This window comes from Schistocerca gregaria, chromosome 3, assembly GCF_023897955.1.
Source record: "Schistocerca gregaria isolate iqSchGreg1 chromosome 3, iqSchGreg1.2, whole genome shotgun sequence".
In the NCBI taxonomy this organism is placed as follows: domain Eukaryota; kingdom Metazoa; phylum Arthropoda; class Insecta; order Orthoptera; family Acrididae; genus Schistocerca; species Schistocerca gregaria.
The window spans coordinates 19,813,327-19,828,247 of NC_064922.1; the positions used below are offsets into that span (position 1 = coordinate 19,813,327).

Sequence of the window (14,921 nt, forward strand, 5' to 3'; positions counted from 1 at the left end):
GAGTCGCAAAGAATGGAGAAAAGCCAGGCTTGGTCGTGTGTGTAGCTGTAGCTCAGATGGCAGGTCGTTCGCTTAGCGTGTGAACGGTCTCGGGTTCAAGCCCCGGCTCCTCCATGTTTTGTGGTCAGTGCATGGTAAGTGTTGGTCGCGGCGAACATAAACGCACGCAAGAAGGTGCAAAACCAGCGTCACAGACTGATATGATGTATACTGTCATAAGGAGAGCAAGGTGTAAGTGTGGGGACCGGCTGTTATCGTGGTGTCATCGAGTGCAGATCTGTCTTAGGTATCACGGCTTAACGTCATTGAAGTCTAGAGGTGGACAACACGTTCGTCTTACTCAGAGCGGTGTCTGAACTCTATTTTCGACGTTATGCGTGCCACTTTCATTGTGGCCAACTACGATTCGATACAGAATGCACGAAACCTGAAAGACACCCTCACTGATACATAGAGAGTAGTGTTTGTCTGCGGAATAATGGGAGTGCAAGGGTCTGTGACGTTGATATGACTGTATGTAGCACTACTAGTTATCGGGGAGGTGGGCGTAGCTCAGATGGTAGAGCGCTCGCTTAGCGTGCGTGAGGTACTGGGATCGATACCCAGCGCCTCCAGAATTTTTAAAACACCTACATGCGCACCTTGCCATGCAAGTGGAATAATTCCCAACCGGCAGAGGTGTGTAGGCAGATACAAGCGAACGATTAGCATCCACAATTGCGCCGATTTCACGTAAATCCCACTGCACGTTCCCATTCTTTGCGTGCAGTCGGCTGCTACTGGTGTTGCTGGTTGTGACTGCTGATAACAGATGCCGTAGCAATCAATTCATGGAGTGAGTTGTATGTTTTGCGATAGTCTGTCTCTGACAAGGAAGCACAGGTGATATAGGTGCGAACACAGGAAGCTTGCAGCCCCTCGCTGCCTGCAGACACAGAGCAGCCACACTAGAAGAGCGGCGCAAGCCGTAGGCGAAATGTGCTCATTCGCTTTGGCGCGACGTCGAACTATAAATAAGGCTGTCACTAGCGTGAGCGTCGTGTAAAGTCGAAAAAGTCATCTGCATGGGTGATTGCCAATTTTGGGGAGCGTTTCGTAGTACGATCAGTGCAAAGGCGACGCGGAAACTTGTTGTGTCCCAGTGTTTTGCAGTTGGACGACAAGAGTTTGACACAGTAGCAAAGAGCGAGGCACTGAGTTGGCATGAACAATGGAGAGCACAATGGGGCTCGAGATGTGCTTGTTACCTCAGGTGCTGTGTGAATGTGGACAAGGAGTGAAATGGACCAATTTGTGACCGCCCTTTCAATTTAAGACGTTCAAAACAGACGGAATTTGCATTCGTAATACCAGAGCATCGAAACTACTTGGAACTCTTGTGTATATGAACGTGTCCGCGCCTTTGTATTCTGGTACCTTCGCCGCTACAAACCAACCAACCATCGTGTCCGTGCACATCAGAGTCGCAAAGAATGGAGAATAGCCAGGCTTGGTCGTGTGTGTAGCTGTAGCTCAGTTGGCAGATCGTTCGCTTAGCGTGTGAACGGTCTCGGGTTCAAGCCCCGGCTCCTCCATGTTTTGTGGTCAGTGCATGGTAAGTGTTGGTCGCGGCGAACATAAACGCACGCAAGAAGTTGCAAAACCAGCGTCACAGACTGATATGATGTATACTGTCATAAGGAGAGCAAGGTGTAAGTGTGGGGACCGGCTGTTATCGTTGTGTCATCGAGTGCAGATCTGTCTTAGGTATCACGGCTTAACGTCATTGAAGTCTAGAGGTGGACAACACGTTCGTCTTACTCAGAGCGGTGTCTGAACTCTATTTTCGACGTTATGCGTGCCACGTTCATTGTGGCCAACTACGATTCGATACAGATTGCACGAAACCTGAAAGACACCCTCACAGATACATAGAGAGTAGTGTTTGTCTGCGGAATAATGGGAGTGCAAGGGTCTGTGACGTTGATATGACTGTATGTAGCACTACTAGTTATCGGGGGGGTGGGCGTAGCTAAGATGGTAGAGCGCTCGCTTAGCGTGCGAGAGGTACTGGGATCGATACCCAGCGCCTCCAGAATTTTTAACGTACCTACATGCGCACCTTGCCATGCAAGTGGAATAATTCCCAACCGGCAGAGGTGTGTAGGCAGATACGAGCGAACGATTAGCATCCACAATTGCGCCGATTTCACGTAAATCCCACTGCACGTTCCCATTCTTTGCGTGCAGTCGGCTGCTACTGGTGTTGCTGGTTGTGACTGCTGATAACAGATGCCGTAGCAATCAATTCATGGAGTGAGTTGTATGTTTTGCGATAGTCTGTCTCTGACAAGGAAGCACAGGTGATATAGGTGCGAACACAGGAAGCTTGCAGCCCCTCGCTGCCTGCAGACACAGAGCAGCCACACTAGAAGAGCGGCCTAAGCCGTAGGCGAAATGTGCTCATTCGCTTTGGCGCGACGTCGAACTATAAATAAGGCTGTCACTAGCGTGAGCGTCGTGTAAAGTCGGAAAAGTCATCTGCATGGGTGATTGCCAAGTTTGGGGAGCGTTTCGTAGTACGATCAGTGCAAAGGCGACGCGGAAACTTGTTGTGTCCCAGTGTTTTGCAGTTGGACGACAAGAGTTTGACACAGTAGCAAAGAGCGAGGCACTGAGTTGGCATGAACAATGGAGAGCACAATGGGGCTCGAGATGTGCTTGTTACCTCAGGTGCTGTGTGATTGTGGACAAGGAGTGAAATGGACCTATTTGTGACCGCCCTTTCAATTTAAGACGTTCAAAACAGACGGAATTTGCATTCGTAATACCAGAGCATCGAAACTACTTGGAACTCTTGTGTATATGAACGTGTCCGCGCCTTTGTATTCTGGTACCTTCGCCGCTACAAACCAACCAACCATCGTGTCCGTGCACATCAGAGTCGCAAAGAATGGAGAATAGCCAGGCTTGGTCGTGTGTGTAGCTGTAGCTCAGTTGGCAGGTCGTTCGCTTAGCGTGTGAACGGTCTCGGGTTCAAGCCCCGGCTCCTCCATGTTTTGTGGTCAGTGCATGGTAAGTGTTGGTCGCGGCGAACATAAACGCCCGCAAGAAGGTGCAAAACCAGCGTCACAGACTGATATGATGTATACTGTCATAAGGAGAGCAAGGTGTAAGTGTGGGGACCGGCTGTTATCGTTGTGTCATCGAGTGCAGATCTGTCTTAGGTATCACGGCTTAACGTCATTGAAGTCTAGAGGTGGACAACACGTTCGTCTTACTCAGAGCGGTGTCTGAACTCTATTTTCGACGTTATGCGTGCCACGTTCATTGTGGCCAACTACGATTCGATACAGATTGCACGAAACCTGAAAGACACCCTCACAGATACATAGAGAGTAGTGTTTGTCTGCGGAATAATGGGAGTGCAAGGGTCTGTGACGTTGTTATGACTGTATGTAGCACTACTAGTTATCGGGGGGGTGGGCGTAGCTCAGATGGTAGAGCGCTCGCTTAGCGTGCGAGAGGTACTGGGATCGATACCCAGCGCCTCCAGAATTTTTAACGTACCTACATGCGCACCTTGCCATGCAAGTGGAATAATTCCCAACCGGCAGAGGTGTGTAGGCAGATACGAGCGAACGATTAGCATCCACAATTGCGCCGATTTCACGTAAATCCCACTGCACGTTCCCATTCTTTGCGTGCAGTCGGCTGCTACTGGTGTTGCTGGTTGTGACTGCTGATAACAGATGCCGTAGCAATCAATTCATGGAGTGAGTTGTATGTTTTGCGATAGTCTGTCTCTGACAAGGAAGCACAGGTGATATAGGTGCGAACACAGGAAGCTTGCAGCCCCTCGCTGCCTGCAGACACAGAGCAGCCACACTAGAAGAGCGGCCTAAGCCGTAGGCGAAATGTGCTCATTCGCTTTGGCGCGACGTCGAACTATAAATAAGGCTGTCACTAGCGTGAGCGTCGTGTAAAGTCGGAAAAGTCATCTGCATGGGTGATTGCCAAGTTTGGGGAGCGTTTCGTAGTACGATCAGTGCAAAGGCGACGCGGAAACTTGTTGTGTCCCAGTGTTTTGCAGTTGGACGACAAGAGTTTGACACAGTAGCAAAGAGCGAGGCACTGAGTTGGCATGAACAATGGAGAGCACAATGGGGCTCGAGATGTGCTTGTTACCTCAGGTGCTGTGTGATTGTGGACAAGGAGTGAAATGGACCTATTTGTGACCGCCCTTTCAATTTAAGACGTTCAAAACAGACGGAATTTGCATTCGTAATACCAGAGCATCGAAACTACTTGGAACTCTTGTGTATATGAACGTGTCCGCGCCTTTGTATTCTGGTACCTTCGCCGCTACAAACCAACCAACCATCGTGTCCGTGCACATCAAAGTCGCAAAGAATGGAGAATAGCCAGGCTTGGTCGTGTGTGTAGCTGTAGCTCAGTTGGCAGGTCGTTCGCTTAGCGTGTGAACGGTCTCGGGTTCAAGCCCCGGCTCCTCCATGTTTTGTGGTCAGTGCATGGTAAGTGTTGGTCGCGGCGAACATAAACGCCCGCAAGAAGGTGCAAAACCAGCGTCACAGACTGATATGATGTATACTGTCATAAGGAGAGCAAGGTGTAAGTGTGGGGACCGGCTGTTATCGTGGTGTCATCGAGTGCAGATCTGTCTTAGGTATCACGACTTAACGTCATTGAAGTCTAGAGGTGGACAACACGTTCGTCTTACTCAGAGCGGTGTCTGAACTCTATTTTCGACGTTATGCGTGCCACTTTCATTGTGGCCAACTACGATTCGATACAGAATGCACGAAACCTGAAAGACACCCTCACTGATACATAGAGAGTAGTGTTTGTCTGCGGAATAATGGGAGTGCAAGGGTCTGTGACGTTGATATGACTGTATGTGGCACTACTAGTTATCGGGGTGGTGGGCGTAGCTCAGATGGTAGAGCGCTCGCTTAGCGTGCGAGAGGTACTGGGATCGATACCCAGCGCCTCCAGAATTTTTAACACACCTACATGCGCACCTTGCCATGCAAGTGGAATAATTCCCAACCGGCAGAGGTGTGTAGGCAGATACGAGCGAACGATTAGCATCCACAATTGCGCCGATTTCACGTAAATCCTACTGCACGTTCCCATTCTTTGCGTGCAGTCGGCTGCTACTGGCGTTGCTGGTTGTGACTGCTGATAACAGATGCCGTAGCAATCAATTCATGGAGTGAGTTGTATGTTTTGCGATAGTCTGTCTCTGACAAGGAAGCACAGGTGATATAGGTGCGAACACAGGAAGCTTGCAGCCCCTCGCTGCCTGCAGACACAGAGCAGCCACACTAGAAGAGCGGCCTAAGCCGTAGGCGAAATGTGCTCATTCGCGTTGGCGCGACGTCGAACTATAAATAAGGCTGTCACTAGCGTGAGCGTCGTGTAAAGTCGGAAAAGTCATCTGCATGGGTGATTGCCAAGTTTGGGGAGCGTTTCGTAGTACGATCAGTGCAAAGGCGACGCGGAAACTTGTTGTGTCCCAGTGTTTTGCAGATGGACGACAAGAGTTTGACACAGTAGCAAAGAGCGAGGCACTGAGTTGGCATGAACAATGGAGAGCACAATGGGGCTCGAGATGTGCTTGTTACCTCAGGTGCTGTGTGATAGTGGACAAGGAGTGAAATGGACCAATTTGTGACCGCCCTTTCAATTTAAGACGTTCAAAACAGACGGAATTTGCATTCGTAATACCAGAGCATCGAAACTACTTGGAACTCTTGTGTATATGAACGTGTCCGCGCCTTTGTATTCTGGTACCTTCGCCGCTACAAACCAACCAACCATCGTGTCCGTGCACATCAGAGTCGCAAAGAATGGAGAATAGCCAGGCTTGGTCGTGTGTGTAGCTGTAGCTCAGTTGGCAGGTCGTTCGCTTAGCGTGTGAACGGTCTCGGGTTCAAGCCCCGGCTCCTCCATGTTTTGTGGTCAGTGCATGGTAAGTGTTGGTCGCGGCGAACATAAACGCACGCAAGAAGGTGCAAAACCAGCGTCACAGACTGATATGATGTATACTGTCATAAGGAGAGCAAGGTGTAAGTGTGGGGACCGGCTGTTATCGTGGTGTCATCGAGTGCAGATCTGTCTTAGGTATCACGACTTAACGTCATTGAAGTCAAGAGGTGGACAACACGTTCGTCTTACCCAGAGCGGTGTCTGAACTCTATTTTCGACGTTATGCGTGCCACTTTCATTGTGGCCAACTACGATTCGATACAGAATGCACGAAACCTGAAAGACACCCTCACTGATACATAGAGAGTAGTGTTTGTCTGCGGAATAATGGGAGTGCAAGGGTCTGTGACGTTGATATGACTGTATGTAGAACTACTAGTTATCGGGGTGGTGGGCGTAGCTCAGATGGTAGAGCGCTCGCTTAGCGTGCGAGAGGTACTGGGATCGATACCCAGCGCCTCCAGAATTTTTAACACACCTACATGCGCACCTTGCCATGCAAGTGGAATAATTCCCAACCGGCAGAGGTGTGTAGGCAGATACGAGCGAACGATTAGCATCCACAATTGCGCCGATTTCACGTAAATCCCACTGCACGTTCCCATTCTTTGCGTGCAGTCGGCTGCTACGGGCGTTGCTGGTTGTGACTGCTGATAACAGATGCCGTAGCAATCAATTCATGGAGTGAGTTGTATGTTTTGCGATAGTCTGTCTCTGACAAGGAAGCACAGGTGATATAGGTGCGAACACAGGAAGCTTGCAGCCCCTCGCTGCCTGCAGACACAGAGCAGCCACACTAGAAGAGCGGCCTAAGCCGTAGGCGAAATGTGCTCATTCGCGTTGGCGCGACGTCGAACTATAAATAAGGCTGTCACTAGCGTGAGCGTCGTGTAAAGTCGGAAAAGTCATCTGCATGGGTGATTGCCAAGTTTGGGGAGCGTTTCGTAGTACGATCAGTGCAAAGGCGACGCGGAAACTTGTTGTGTCCCAGTGTTTTGCAGTTGGACGACAAGAGTTTGACACAGTAGCAAAGAGCGAGGCACTGAGTTGGCATGAACAATGGAGAGCACAATGGGGCTCGATATGTGCTTGTTACCTCAGGTGCTGTGTGATTGTGGACAAGGAGTGAAATGGACCAATTTGTGACCGACCTTTCAATTTAAGACGTTCAAAACAGACGGAATTTGCATTCGTAATACCAGAGCATCGAAACTACTTGGAACTCTTGTGTATATGAACGTGTCCGCGCCTTTGTATTCTGGTACCTTCGCCGCTACAAACCAACCAACCATCGTGTCCGTGCACATCAGAGTCGCAAAGAATGGAGAATAGCCAGGCTTGGTCGTGTGTGTAGCTGTAGCTCAGTTGGCAGATCGTTCGCTTAGCGTGTGAACGGTCTCGGGTTCAAGCCCCGGCTCCTCCATGTTTTGTGGTCAGTACATGGTAAGTGTTGGTCGCGGCGAACATAAACGCACGCAAGAAGTTGCAAAACCAGCGTCACAGACTGATATGATGTATACTGTCATAAGGAGAGCAAGGTGTAAGTGTGGGGACCGGCTGTTATCGTGGTGTCATCGAGTGCAGATCTGTCTTAGGTATCACGACTTAACGTCATTGAAGTCTAGAGGTGGACAACACGTTCGTCTTACTCAGAGCGGTGTCTGAACTCTATTTTCGACGTTATGCGTGCCACTTTCATTGTGGCCAACTACGATTCGATACAGAATGCACGAAACCTGAAAGACACCCTCACTGATACATAGAGAGTAGTGTTTGTCTGCGGAATAATGGGAGTGCAAGGGTCTGTGACGTTGATATGACTGTATGTAGCACTACTAGTTATCGGGGGGGTGGGCGTAGCTCAGATGGTAGAGCGCTCGCTTAGCGTGCGAGAGGTACTGGGATCGATACCCAGCGCCTCCAGAATTTTTAACACACCTACATGCGCACCTTGCCATGCAAGTGGAATAATTCCCAACCGGCAGAGGTGTGTAGGCAGATACGAGCGAACGATTAGCATCCACAATTGCGCCGATTTCACGTAAATCCCACTGCACGTTCCCATTCTTTGCGTGCAGTCGGCTGCTACGGGCGTTGCTGGTTGTGACTGCTGATAACAGATGCCGTAGCAATCAATTCATGGAGTGAGTTGTATGTTTTGCGATAGTCTGTCTCTGACAAGGAAGCACAGGTGATATAGGTGCGAACACAGGAAGCTTGCAGCCCCTCGCTGCCTGCAGACACAGAGCAGCCACACTAGAAGAGCGGCCTAAGCCGTAGGCGAAATGTGCTCATTCGCGTTGGCGCGACGTCGAACTATAAATAAGGCTGTCACTAGCGTGAGCGTCGTGTAAAGTCGGAAAAGTCATCTGCATGGGTGATTGCCAAGTTTGGGGAGCGTTTCGTAGTACGATCAGTGCAAAGGCGACACGGAAACTTGTTGTGTCCCAGTTTTTTGCAGTTGGACGACAAGAGTTTGACACAGTAGCAAAGAGCGAGGCACTGAGTTGGCATGAACAATGGAGAGCACAATGGGGCTCGAGATGTGCTTGTTACCTCAGGTGCTGTGTGATTGTCGACAAGGACTGAAATGGACCAATTTGTGACCGCCCTTTCAATTTAAGACGTTCAAAACAGACGGAATTTGCATTCGTAATACCAGAGCATCGAAACTACTTGGAACTCTTGTGTATATGAACGTGTCCGCGCCTTTGTATTCTGGTACCTTCGCCGCTACAAACCAACCAACCATCGTGTCCGTGCACATCAGAGTCGCAAAGAATGGAGAATAGCCAGGCTTGGTCGTGTGTGTAGCTGTAGCTCAGTTGGCAGATCGTTCGCTTAGCGTGTGAACGGTCTCGGGTTCAAGCCCCGGCTCCTCCATGTTTTGTGGTCAGTACATGGTAAGTGTTGGTCGCGGCGAACATAAACGCACGCAAGAAGTTGCAAAACCAGTGTCACAGACTGATATGATGTATACTGTCATAAGGAGAGCAAGGTGTAAGTGTGGGGACCGGCTGTTATCGTGGTGTCATCGAGTGCAGATCTGTCTCAGGTATCACGGCTTAACGTCATTGAAGTCTAGAGGTGGACAACACGTTCGTCTTACTCAGAGCGGTGTCTGAACTCTATTTTCGACGTTATGCGTGCCACTTTCATTGTGGCCAACTACGATTCGATACAGAATGCACGAAACCTGAAAGACACCCTCACTGATACATAGAGAGTAGTGTTTGTCTGCGGAATAATGGGAGTGCAAGGGTCTGTGACGTTGATATGACTGTATGTGGCACTACTAGTTATCGGGGGGGTGGGCGTAGCTCAGATGGTAGAGCGCTCGCTTAGCGTGCGAGAGGTACTGGGATCGATACCCAGCGCCTCCAGAATTTTTAACACACCTACGTGCGCACCTTGCCATGCAAGTGGAATAATTCCCAACCGGCAGAGGTGTGTAGGCAGATACGAGCGAACGATTAGCATCCACAATTGCGCCGATTTCACGTAAATCCTACTGCACGTTCCCATTCTTTGCGTGCAGTCGGCTGCTACTGGCGTTGCTGGTTGTGACTGCTGATAACAGATGCCGTAGCAATCAATTCATGGAGTGAGTTGTATGTTTTGCGATAGTCTGTCTCTGACAAGGAAGCACAGGTGATATAGGTGCGAACACAGGAAGCTTGCAGCCCCTCGCTGCCTGCAGACACAGAGCAGCCACACTAGAAGAGCGGCCTAAGCCGTAGGCGAAATGTGCTCATTCGCTTTGGCGCGACGTCGAACTATAAATAAGGCTGTCACTAGCGTGAGCGTCGTGTAAAGTCGGAAAAGTCATCTGCATGGGTGATTGCCAAGTTTAGGGAGCTTTTCGTAGTACGATCAGTGCAAAGGCGACGCCGAAACTTGTTGTGTCCCAGTGTTTTGCAGTTGGACGACAAGAGTTTGACACAGTAGCAAAGAGCGAGGCACTGAGTTGGCATGAACAATGGAGAGCACAATGGGGTTCGAGATGTGCTTTTTACCTCAGGTGCTGTGTGATTGTGGACAAGGAGTGAAATGGACCAATTTGTGACCGCCCTTTCAATTTAAGACGTTCAAAACAGACAGAATTTGCATGCGTAATACCAGAGCATCGAAACTACTTGGAACTCTTGTGTATATGAACGTGTCCGCGCCTTTGTATTCTGGTACCTTCGCCGCTACAAACCAACCAACCATCGTGTCCGTGCACATCAGAGTCGCAAAGAATGGAGAATAGCCAGGCTTGGTCGTGTGTGTAGCTGTAGCTCAGTTGGCAGATCGTTCGCTTAGCGTGTGAACGGTCTCGGGTTCAAGCCCCGGCTCCTCCATGTTTTGTGGTCAGTGCATGGTAAGTGTTGGTCGCGGCGAACATAAACGCACGCAAGAAGTTGCAAAACCAGCGTCACAGACTGATATGATATATACTGTCATAAGGAGAGCAAGGTGTAAGTGTGGGGACCGGCTGTTATCGTGGTGTCATCGAGTGCAGATCTGTCTTAGGTATCACGGCTTAACGTCATTGAAGTCTAGAGGTGGACAACACGTTCGTCTTACTCAGAGCGGTGTCTGAACTCTATTTTCGACGTTATGCGTGCCACTTTCATTGTGTCCAACTACGATTCGATACAGAATGCACGAAACCTGAAAGACACCCTCACTGATACATAGAGAGTAGTGTTTGTCTGCGGAATAATGGGAGTGCAAGGGTCTGTGACGTTGATATGACTGTATGTAGCACTACTAGTTATCGGGGGGGTGGGCGTAGCTCAGATGGTAGAGCGCTCGCTTAGCGTGCGGGAGGTACTGGGATCGATACCCAGCGCCTCCAGAATTTTTAACACACCTACATGCGCACCTTGCCATGCAAGTGGAATAATTCCCAACTGGCAGAGGTGTGTAGGCAGATACAAGCGAACGATTAGCATCCACAATTGCGCCGATTTCACGTAAATCCCACTGCACGTTCCCATTCTTTGCGTGCAGTCGGCTGCTACTGGTGTTGCTGGTTGTGACTGCTGATAACAGATGCCGTAGCAATCAATTCATGGAGTGAGTTGTATGTTTTGCGATAGTCTGTCTCTGACAAGGAAGCACAGGTGATATAGGTGCGAACACAGGAAGCTTGCAGCCCCTCGCTGCCTGCAGACACAGAGCAGCCACACTAGAAGAGCGGCCTAAGCCGTAGGCGAAATGTGCTCATTCGCTTTGGCGCGACGTCGAACTATAAATAAGGCTGTCACTAGCGTGAGCGTCGTGTAAAGTCGGAAAAGTCATCTGCATGGGTGATTGCCAAGTTTGGGGAGCGTTTCGTAGTACGATCAGTGCAAAGGCGACGCGGAAACTTGTTGTGTCCCAGTGTTTTGCAGTTGGACGACAAGAGTTTGACACAGTAGCAAAGAGCGAGGCACTGAGTTGGCATGAACAATGGAGAGCACAATGGGGCTCGAGATGTGCTTGTTACCTCAGGTGCTGTGTGATTGTGGACAAGGAGTGAAATGGACCAATTTGTGACCGCCCTTTCAATTTAAGACGTTCAAAACAGACGGAATTTGCATTCGTAATACCAGAGCATCGAAACTACTTGGAACTCTTGTGTATATGAACGTGTCCGCGCCTTTGTATTCTGGTACCTTCGCCGCTACAAACCAACCAACCATCGTGTCCGTGCACATCAGAGTCGCAAAGAATGGAGAATAGCCAGGCTTGGTCGTGTGTGTAGCTGTAGCTCAGTTGGCAGGTCGTTCGCTTAGCGTGTGAACGGTCTCGGGTTCAAGCCCCGGCTCCTCCATGTTTTGTGGTCAGTGCATGGTAAGTGTTGGTCGCGGCGAACATAAACGCACGCAAGAAGGTGCAAAACCAGCGTCACAGACTGATATGATGTATACTGTCATAAGGAGAGCAAGGTGTAAGTGTGGGGACCGGCTGTTATCGTGGTGTCATCGAGTGCAGATCTGTCTTAGGTATCACGGCTTAACGTCATTGAAGTCTAGAGGTGGACAACACGTTCGTCTTACTCAGAGCGGTGTCTGAACTCTATTTTCGACGTTATGCGTGCCACTTTCATTGTGGCCAACTACGATTCGATACAGAATGCACGAAACCTGAAAGACACCCTCACTGATACATAGAGAGTAGTGTTTGTCTGCGGAATAATGGGAGTGCAAGGGTCTGTGACGTTGATATGACTGTATGTAGCACTACTAGTTATCGGGGAGGTGGGCGTGGCTCAGATGGTAGAGCGCTCGCTTAGCGTGCGAGAGGTACTGGGATCGATACCCAGCGCCTCCAGAATTTTTAAAACACCTACATGTGCACCTTGCCATGCAAGTGGAATAATTCCCAACCGGCAGAGGTGTGTAGGCAGATACAAGCGAACGATTAGCATCCACAATTGCGCCGATTTCACGTAAATCCCACTGCACGTTCCCATTCTTTGCGTGCAGTCGGCTGCTACTGGTGTTGCTGGTTGTGACTGCTGATAACAGATGCCGTAGCAATCAATTCATGGAGTGAGTTGTATGTTTTGCGATAGTCTGTCTCTGACAAGGAAGCACAGGTGATATAGGTGCGAACACAGGAAGCTTGCAGCCCCTCGCTGCCTGCAGACACAGAGCAGCCACACTAGAAGAGCGGCCTAAGCCGTAGGCGAAATGTGCTCATTCGCTTTGGCGCGACGTCGAACTATAAATAAGGCTGTCACTAGCGTGAGCGTCGTGTAAAGTCGGAAAAGTCATCTGCATGGGTGATTGCCAAGTTTGGGGAGCGTTTCGTAGTACGATCAGTGCAAAGGCGACGCGGAAACTTGTTGTGTCCCAGTGTTTTGCAGTTGGACGACAAGAGTTTGACACAGTAGCAAAGAGCGAGGCACTGAGTTGGCATGAACAATGGAGAGCACAATGGGGCTCGAGATGTGCTTGTTACCTCAGGTGCTGTGTGATTGTGGACAAGGAGTGAAATGGACCAATTTGTGACCGCCCTTTCAATTTAAGACGTTCAAAACAGACGGAATTTGCATTCGTAATACCAGAGCATCGAAACTACTTGGAACTCTTGTGTATATGAACGTGTCCGCGCCTTTGTATTCTGGTACCTTCGCCGCTACAAACCAACCAACCATCGTGTCCGTGCACATCAGAGTCGCAAAGAATGGAGAATAGCCAGGCTTGGTCGTGTGTGTAGCTGTAGCTCAGTTGGCAGGTCGTTCGCTTAGCGTGTGAACGGTCTCGGGTTCAAGCCCCGGCTCCTCCATGTTTTGTGGTCAGTGCATGGTAAGTGTTGGTCGCGGCGAACATAAACGCACGCAAGAAGGTGCAAAACCAGCGTCACAGACTGATATGATGTATACTGTCATAAGGAGAGCAAGGTGTAAGTGTGGGGACCGGCTGTTATCGTGGTGTCATCGAGTGCAGATCTGTCTTAGGTATCACGGCTTAACGTCATTGAAGTCTAGAGGTGGACAACACGTTCGTCTTACTCAGAGCGGTGTCTGAACTCTATTTTCGACGTTATGCGTGCCACTTTCATTGTGGCCAACTACGATTCGATACAGAATGCACGAAACCTGAAAGACACCCTCACTGATACATAGAGAGTAGTGTTTGTCTGCGGAATAATGGGAGTGCAAGGGTCTGTGACGTTGATATGACTGTATGTAGCACTACTAGTTATCGGGGAGGTGGGCGTAGCTCAGATGCTAGAGCGCTCGCTTAGCGTGCGAGAGGTACTGGGATCGATACCCAGCGCCTCCAGAATTTTTAAAACACCTACATGCGCACCTTGCCATGCAAGTGGAATAATTCCCAACCGGCAGAGGTGTGTAGGCAGATACAAGCGAACGATTAGCATCCACAATTGCGCCGATTTCACGTAAATCCCACTGCACGTTCCCATTCTTTGCGTGCAGTCGGCTGCTACTGGTGTTGCTGGTTGTGACTGCTGATAACAGATGCCGTAGCAATCAATTCATGGAGTGAGTTGTATGTTTTGCGATAGTCTGTCTCTGACAAGGAAGCACAGGTGATATAGGTGCGAACACAGGAAGCTTGCAGCCCCTCGCTGCCTGCAGACACAGAGCAGCCACACTAGAAGAGCGGCGTAAGCCGTAGGCGAAATGTGCTCATTCGCTTTGGCGCGACGTCGAACTATAAATAAGGCTGTCACTAGCGTGAGCGTCGTGTAAAGTCGGAAAAGTCATCTGCATGGGTGATTGCCAAGTTTGGGGAGCGTTTCGTAGTACGATCAGTGCAAAGGCGACGCGGAAACTTGTTGTGTCCCAGTGTTTTGCAGTTGGACGACAAGAGTTTGACACAGTAGCAAAGAGCGAGGCACTGAGTTGGCATGAACAATGGAGAGCACAATGGGGCTCGAGATGTGCTTGTTACCTCAGGTGCTGTGTGATTGTGGACAAGGAGTGAAATGGACCTATTTGTGACCGCCCTTTCAATTTAAGACGTTCAAAACAGACGGAATTTGCATTCGTAATACCAGAGCATCGAAACTACTTGGAACTCTTGTGTATATGAACGTGTCCGCGCCTTTGTATTCTGGTACCTTCGCCGCTACAAACCAACCAACCATCGTGTCCGTGCACATCAGAGTCGCAAAGAATGGAGAATAGCCAGGCTTGGTCGTGTGTGTAGCTGTAGCTCAGTTGGCAGATCGTTCGCTTAGCGTGTGAACGGTCTCGGGTTCAAGCCCCGGCTCCTCCATGTTTTGTGGTCAGTGCATGGTAAGTGTTGGTCGCGGCGAACATAAACGCACGCAAGAAGTTGCAAAACCAGCGTCACAGACTGATATGATGTATACTGTCATAAGGAGAGCAAGGTGTAAGTGTGGGGACCGGCTGTTATCGTGGTGTCATCGAGTGCAGATCTGTCTTAGGTATCACGGCTTAACGTCATTGAAGTCTAGAGGTG

General features: G+C 49.8%; 6 non-coding genes across 6 annotated transcripts; all 6 read left to right on the forward strand.

The window, feature by feature from the left end:
- The first annotated feature begins 3,460 nt into the window (after nt 1-3,460).
- Trnaa-agc (transfer RNA alanine (anticodon AGC)) lies at nt 3,461-3,534 on the forward strand. Its single transcript has one exon. It is a non-coding gene; the product is annotated as a tRNA-Ala (tRNA).
- A 1,386-nt stretch (nt 3,535-4,920) lies between these two features.
- Trnaa-agc (transfer RNA alanine (anticodon AGC)) lies at nt 4,921-4,994 on the forward strand. The gene has a single exon. It is a non-coding gene; the product is annotated as a tRNA-Ala (tRNA).
- A 1,386-nt stretch (nt 4,995-6,380) lies between these two features.
- Trnaa-agc (transfer RNA alanine (anticodon AGC)) lies at nt 6,381-6,454 on the forward strand. Its single transcript has one exon. It is a non-coding gene; the product is annotated as a tRNA-Ala (tRNA).
- A 1,386-nt stretch (nt 6,455-7,840) lies between these two features.
- Trnaa-agc (transfer RNA alanine (anticodon AGC)) lies at nt 7,841-7,914 on the forward strand. The gene has a single exon. It is a non-coding gene; the product is annotated as a tRNA-Ala (tRNA).
- A 1,386-nt stretch (nt 7,915-9,300) lies between these two features.
- On the forward strand, nt 9,301-9,374 carry Trnaa-agc (transfer RNA alanine (anticodon AGC)). Its single transcript has one exon. It is a non-coding gene; the product is annotated as a tRNA-Ala (tRNA).
- Nucleotides 9,375-12,220: 2,846 nt separating this feature from the next.
- On the forward strand, nt 12,221-12,294 carry Trnaa-agc (transfer RNA alanine (anticodon AGC)). The gene has a single exon. It is a non-coding gene; the product is annotated as a tRNA-Ala (tRNA).
- Nucleotides 12,295-14,921: the final 2,627 nt, after the last annotated feature.